The following is an 8,416-nucleotide window of genomic DNA, read 5'->3' on the forward strand; positions in this document are numbered from 1 at the left end:
GTGTGACAAGGTAATATTTGATGTGTTTATATAACTAACAGTTGGGTGATTTCACAATACATAGTAACGCTTGATTGCAACAAGGTATAAAGGTAAAATAAAGGAATTGGGTGAGAATTCCTTTAGCTATGTTTGGAAACCACAGTTCCCAATGAATGAATTCTTTGAATACATGAATTCTTCTTAACCTGGATTTTGTCTAACATTATGTGGATATGTGCTAGGTTCATGAACATGTATTTGACATGTATATTAGCTAGTTTCTATTTATAGCTGGATCCGTCAAGGGAATTATATTCCCTTAAGGGATGGCATGGATGTGTCCAGTTATAAGGAAACATTTTGGCACAACAAGGTATGATAACTAGTATATTGTTATATTTATTTATGCACTGACAATTATGTGTTTATGGTAGTATGATGTAGGGGATTCCATGGAAAAAGAGACTACCATGGAATCTTGAAGAAGACTTGGGTTGATCTTTCCTTTGGAAGTATTTGGAAGCCATGGGATTGAGTCATGTTGTTTGTTTCTAGTTTTGTTTTTTTGGTTTTTTGTGATTGTCTTTCACTTGATTTGGATTTTTGTTTGTGTCTTGTGCATGGCCATGCCACTTTGTTTGTGGTGTTGTATTGCTATTGGTTTTTCATGGTTTTCTTCCTTTTGTTTCTTGTTCTTTCCTTTTATGTTTGTGAGTCTTGGGAATTGGTTTGGGAAAGAGGAATGTTAGTGGAGCTCGAGGAGAGATAAATGAAATCCAACAGGAACTGTAAGACTCAGATGAAGTTGGTGCATGTATAAGTGCAGCTAAAGGCAAGAGTATGACAGTTAGTTGAATTGGTTGGGTCCATTAGGATAAATGAACAGTGGTAGAAAAATCATGAGAAGGGTAACAAAAAGGTGAAGTAAATGGATTTGAGGTGTCAGATGCCTTGGCTAAGTTGGGAACTATTGTTCTCAATGTTGTGCATGCTGTGCACGAATAAAGGGAGTTCTCTTAACCTAGACCTTATGCTATTTGGTAATTATGTTTTCATCATGATTTTGTTGATGTCTATATATGTATACATGTATGTATGTATGTCGTTGTCTAACAAGGTCGTCAAAATCATGATTGTTTAATGATTATGTGTATATATTGTATGTCATTATTTGACATGATCATGATTGTTTTATGCTAATGTTTATATATATGTATGTATCTATGTATCTATGTCACTATCTCATAGGGTTTTCAGGGATCATTCTTGTGAAAGAATGATTGCTTATGTAGGTGAATGGCATGAAAGAGGTTCCTAGTCTTATGGGGAATCAAGTGGGAAGAGTAGCCCTGGAAACTATATGAGGTCAGTATCATGGGGATATGAGTTAATATTATTTGATTATACTATGCCTATGTTTTGGATAGGTGATGATGCAAGATGCATCAACAGAATCAAAATAGTGTGATCCATGACATGATAGGATAAGCATGGATGGAAAAAAGACACTTGAAGCAAGGTTTCTTGGTAGGGACAATGTGGTTTGGATGTGCAATGCTACTATTGTGTATATGTTGTGCATATTGTACATTCAGTGTTTGTACCTATGGTGTTGTGTACATGTTGTATATATGGTGTTGTCTGCATATTACATATGCAGTGCTGGGCATAGATGGTGCTATGTACGTGTTGGATATGCAATGTTGTGTACATATTGTACTGTGCACATGATGAATATGTGGTGTTGTGTGCATGTTGGATATGTGGTGTTGTGTACATATGGTGTTGTGTACATGTTGTACATATGGTGCTATGCGCAGGTGGTGTTGTGTACATGTCATGCATGTGGTGCTGTGTAAATGTGGTTTTGATGTACATGTCATGCATGTGGTGTTGTGTACATGTGATGTTGAGCACACGTTGTGCAGGTGGTGTTGTATATAGGTAGTACTATGTACATGTTGTACATATTGTACTTGTGTATTTGTGGTATTGTGTGGATGTCATACATGTTGTGTTGCGAGCATGTGATACTATGTATGTGCATTGTGTAGTCGTGGTATCATGACATGTGTATTCGTTGTCTTGTACTTTGTGTACGTATGTGTATTGTGTTGTAAACTGGATGTAGGTGTACGTGTTGTGTTATACACTGGGCGTAGGTCTATGTGTTGTGTGTCAGGTGTAGGTGCATGTATTGTAAGGTGTTGCCTGCCATGTGTGGTTGTATGTGTGTGATGCACACTATGTGTATGTGTACATGGTTTAAGAGAAGGCACTGGGTGTTTGTTGGGTGTGGAAACTGATCCAATGTGCATATGGAAATGATCGATTAAAGGATAAGTATCAATATTTTATTTCATTTTTTAATTAAGCATGTGATGTATGATTTTGAACTATGATGATTACATGTGTTATGTGATTTTGATTATGATGGTTGCACTTTGAGCTAAACGAATGTGATATTTTTATACGTGATGATTTGGTCAAAGATGCTAGTTTGACTTGTTGTGACAGGAAGTAAGCATAATTGCAGGTGTACCTTGTCAACGAGAAACCAATGTGGTGTGCTTTGTATTTATTTCAATTTGTTTTAAATCTATTGGTAATTATGTGATTGGTACAGGAAAGCATGAAAATTCCCAGCTTGGGTGGTTGAAACAGACTGCAAGAATTAGTAGCATTAATGAAAGGAATTAGAACATGTAGAAGTATGATGGTAAAGCAGTTCAAGAGCAGGGCCATTGTGGGACAATGGTACCTAATAATGTCCACTGATTTCCATGAGTATGCTATGAATGGTATGATTATTTTGAGGTAGGGATATGCCTTTGTTTTTAGACTTCCGATGCAAGGAAACCTTGCCAAGGGAGGCATCACCCAAGGGACTATGTAGTAGAGAAGGCTACGCCCATGGAACTTGGAAGGTGTGTCACTGTAACGGCCTGCTCCCACATCTACCCAAGCAACTAGCCAGTTGGGGTAAAAATGCAACAATAAGCCACTATGATATGATTCGACCTCCTAAGTCACATTAAGGAAGTGGAACTGATAGAAACACACAATACAAACATTAATTATTAGCTATAGGACCCTAAGGAGACATGTCAACCACTCAGACAACTTGTCCCTGGGTCCCACTGATGTTCTGGATCTCTTAGGCCAAATTCGCTCTCATGCAATGGGCAAGGGAATGACCAGAAACCCAAAGTCACTCTCATAGGCTTTCCTGCCAGTGACTAGAGACCAAAGTTGCTAGTGTTATGCGAGCGACTCTAGGATTTGAGCCACTTTTTCAGGCCCAAACCTAGGTCACTACCCAGAATTGAACCATCTATTCAAATCGGTAAAATAACATGGAAATGACAGTATTAAATAAAATACTTGTTTAAGACATTGACTGGACCCCTACAAGCCATGACAAACATTTCGTCAAACATATTTCAAATGTGTAATTTACAGGTGTAATTAATAGTTCTAAGCATAGGGGTCTCATACTCATCTGAGAATCACTAAGAACCATTGATGCCTCAACACATCAACTACCATTCAATCCATTAGGTCATAGATACATTGATCATTCAATTACAAGTAAAAACATGATGAGAGCCACACATGTATGTTGTCATAAAACACATACATAACCAACATAATAGCAGCAAAAATATTCATGAAAGTACAACCATATAAACCACATATAATCCATAAAAATTCTCATAGAAATACAAGGAGAAATAACCTTTCATTAATGATGAAAAATCCAAACTTGGAATGGGACTTCCACATTCCACCTAACCATACAATGGCTGAGCAAACTCTCTCTTTAGTCACTCACCCTCGTGCCACATTGCAAGCATGAATGTGGGATATCATAGAACACATCAATTAAAACTCATCTAGGGCTACCAAAGGCCATCCACCTCAACCCATCAAAAAGTGGTTCCACCTCATGGTTGGACATCACAAAACCATCATTAGATTTGTCTCCATCCAATCCTTCTAGGGCTTCTAGAGTATTTGTCTAACCAAGGCTTCCAGGACTAGTAACTCAACCCACATCCTATTTAGGGCTTCCAAAGCATTTGTCTAACTAGGGCTTCCATGACTCGTAACTCAACCCACCAAGAGCTTCCAGAGAGTTTTTCCAACCAAGGCTTCTAGGAATAGTAACTCAACCCAAGCTATTACAGGGCTTCCAGAGCATTTGTTCAACCAGGGCTTCCAGGACTAATAAATCAACCCAAGCTAAGGAAACATGAGAACCAACCAAAACAAAACAGTGAAAGTAAAGCCACAATCTCCATGTCTATCCAATAAATGAAAAGGCTAGGCAATCCATTGTCAATCCCGACCATCCTCCATGCCAATGAAAGATCACAACCAAAAATCCACATGCATATTCCATGCATGCCAAAACTAGCAAAGGAAACATACATGCAACTCCATACCTGTAAGAAAATCTGATGTAGCTACTGATCTCTATTTCCTCTTGCACTTTCCTTCTCTTCCTTTTCCTTCTTTCTCAAAAAATCCAAGTATGCCACACCCACCAAGAGTGTTCCAAGAAAACTCTAAGTCTCCAAGAGTATGAGAGAGATCTAAAAATGAACTAAGGAAAGGTTACCAACTAATCCTATGAAGCCTTTTTATGAATGAGGCCTCTATTTTATTCATTTTCTATTATTTTCCTTCAATTTCCTCCTCACATGCAACCTGTGACCTTTCACCTCCCTTTTCTCCTAATTTCCATTATTTTCATAAATAAATGTGCCAAAATGCCATTTTACCTTTCCAAAGCCTTAGCCATTGCCTTTGCCAATTTCCTTAGCCATAAACAATCACAATCAATCCCCATCACTTGGATTTTACCCAACATTCGGCTTGGAATTAGTGTCCCATCATCCGCGGTTATTATTTTGCCTTTATTTACTTTTATTACATGCAATTTTCACTAGAGCTGTTACAGAACCATCTCCCTTGGGGGAACACTATTCTCGGTGTTGAAAAATACCTATAACCAAAAAACTGATGTAAGAAAAATATACTGTTGATGGAGATTTATAACTTAGTTTAATGCAGTATTTACAATGATCAACCTACTGAGAAGAAACCAACATAAAAACATAATAACATGACATAATAACAACATACCACATAGTGGAGCTTTATAACATAGCTCATGGTGATATTTACATCCATATACATATGTACATAAATCAACATCATCAAAACATATACCAAAATAACACCAAAACTCCAAGCCAAAACTTCTTTGCCTCAACCGGAAAACAAGGAAGGATACATAGCTCACACCTGATCCGCCATCTCCCATGTAGCTTTATTGAGCCCAAAGTGATTCCATTGCACCTTAACTTGATCAATTGCTCGGTTCTGGAGCATGAGCACCTTTTTCTACAATATACACTAAGGCTCTGGCTAGAATTCTCCATCTAGTTTTACCTGCAATACATACCAGTCAATCACATGATCAACATCCTATTGTAGGCGCTACAACCACCCTTCAAAATTTTGGCTCGCATGTAAATTTTAGAGCCTACCTTGGATCCTATGATCGATCTTCCTTGGTTACTTGTTGGTAAGTAGATGATCTCAAGCTTCCCCTCCTTGATCTTAAGAGTTGTTCATGTTCTCATATTTATGCAGCATGTGTCATCTTTTGGGATAGGGATTTTTGTTTGTCATGCAAAGGGTATGTTTTTTTGCTTCAAGGGAAAGCATGCGTGCATGAGTTTCTATCATCACATAGACATGTTTCACACTCACTTCACACACTCTTGTCACGAAGGTTGTTGCATCAAAAAGAGTATGTTTTGTACATTTTGATGGTCTATGTTGTATCACTAAGTGTCCGTGTATGATCATAATCAAGTCTTACCAATGTTTCTCTAATCTCATAGTCAGAAAATTTCCCAAGAAACTTAGCCTCATCTAGTCCCCTAGAACTATGCACTTTGCTTATGCAACCATCAAGCTGCCTCCTTTTCTTGCTGGAACCCCACAGTGCACAGAGACCCCAGCATCCCTTGGCATCCAAAACTGTGCAGTGGTTTCCTCCGGTTTCCTTCCCCCAGCTGGAACCAATGTCTCCAGAAACTGCGCATTATTGTCCCTTAGCTATTCATTCTGCCTTGCAAAATGAAACTGTGCAGATGTGTCCTCCCAGAACCCATCCCGCAACAGTGCCTTACATCCAGAAATTGTACAATATTGCCTCTCATCTGCCCAGGCTGCACTGCACTCAAAAATTGCAGAGAGATGTCCTCCCAGGAACCCCATCCCATAGTAGTGTCCTGTGCCTCACAACTGCACAGTGTTCTCCAAGCTATCATGTTTGTCTTGCATGAAGAAACTACATAGATGGGCCTCTCACGACCTCATTTTGGCAGTAATCGCTGCCTGCTAAAATTGTGCTGATCTATCTTCCAGTGACCACAGGAAAAGTTGACAAGCTAAGATCACTCCCAAGGAGTTGAGGAGAAGGACCAAGAGACTAAGTGATGACTAAATATTAGGACCGCATGCAAACTCCGTCGGATGCATGATCATCTTGAGGGTAAGTATGGTAAGTAAAGAACACCTTCCAAAGTACATCTCTTAGTTGAGTTTGCAAAAATTCTTATCATTATCATATCATCATGTCTTCAGTAACATGTATGTGTGCAAAAAAAGGTCATTTCATGTGTTTCCTCTACATTTGTTGCTTCCTTTTCACTTTTTTTGACCAACTGTCATCTTCAATGTGTTGATTACTATGTCATGCCTACGACCTTGTTCTAATGATATCGAAGGTTTGTCTTTGTGTGCATGAGTTTTTTCAACTATTTAAACACCCGTCGCACTCACTCACAACGTTGTAAGCACCATTGCACAAGTGTCGTCACAATCATCCAAAGGCCTATCCAAAGTGTCGCACTTGTCACTTTCACCATTAGATAGTCCCATAGTCAGTCACACTGTGCATATGTTGTCTTGTGGTTTGAGGTGTCTAGTCATCGAGTAATGTTAAGTGTGTGTTCGCAAGGTCATGTATACACGTGTTCACTCACTCACACACTTGGCCATTTTTTCCCGAAAATATATCAATCGGACCTCCATTGAGCTGCACTGTGCAGTCTCAACCATCTGTGACCAAGCATTGTTGCCTAGAACTACATAGAGCTCGAGGCTTCCCACTAGGCTGTCTGCACTGCACAATCATGAAATCGACCTGGCTTACTTTCACCAAGAACAACACAAAAGTTTCCCAAGAATCCATCTCAGTATACGCTTCCCACAAGTCTATCTATGAAACCTCCCGCTAGTCAGTCAAAGAATTTGACTTAAGTAGTGATTGGGGCTACGCTCATCCCCAAAACTACATAGAAGCTATCAGCCTGCCTTCCTTCACTTCTTGAAGAAATTGCTTAGACATGAGGGATAGGAAACCACTTCTTGTCACTACACTATCCTAGGAAATTGCACAGTTTTTCAGGCAGTCTCCTTGCCAGCCTGCTTGCCACTCCTTCTGAAAATTGTGTAGTTTTGTTACGCAGTCCACCTGCTTCCCAACACCTCGCTCAACCTAGAAACTGTGTAGACATCAATCTATTTGACTACCTCCTAGATTTGCGTACTTTAGACCAGCAAGCTCCTGCAACCCGATCCCAACCTCCTTTGGAAATCTACACAGTTTTCACTGCTAGTGCCTCCTGCTGCTCGCACTACCTTCCCTGGAAAAACTACGCAATTCTACCTCCTAGCTGAGCCATATCTCGCAGATATCAATTGTTGTTCCAGACTGCTCAACCTAGCCTCTTAGTGATATCTGTATAGTTTTTCCTGACAGTGTCCTGGAGCCTCACATCCCTACCCTACATGTGCTCTACATTGTTTTAGAGCCTTGTCCTCTCACCTGGTCACCTGCACCCGGAAAAGAAAGACAATGCATCATGGTAGACTAGGGGATTTCTAGATTTGATGTCGTCTTGACTTGAGTGATTGTAGAAACATGTACATGAATGAGACATGGTGGGATGACGAATAGGATGAACAAGGAGCACATTCTAGAAGACTTGCTTGCAGTTGGATGAATACATGAAGCATACCAAGTAGCAAGAAAAGGAGACACATGCACATGCATGAACCATCAAGCGAACACTAAGACCATTGAATATTCCATGCACTTGTCCATGTGGAGGTGAAGCTATGGTACACCATGGGCACACTAATCACTCAACAACACAATAGCTCAACATGAACAACACAACCATCATGTGCATACCAATAGTGTCATGTTGAGTTGTGTCATGAGTCGCCTCGACCACATCACTATTTTGGGTCATACTTGTGTAATCAATGTAATGTAACGTGGAAGTGAAAGAGACCCACGGATGAAGTTAAAGAGTCATGTAAGTCAAAGAGTCATGCAAGGTGA

This window comes from Pinus tabuliformis, chromosome 8 (genome assembly GCF_031772625.1).
Source record: "Pinus tabuliformis cultivar Carrire ecotype Pingquan chromosome 8, CPIR1, whole genome shotgun sequence".
In the NCBI taxonomy this organism is placed as follows: Eukaryota; Viridiplantae; Streptophyta; class Pinopsida; order Pinales; family Pinaceae; genus Pinus; species Pinus tabuliformis.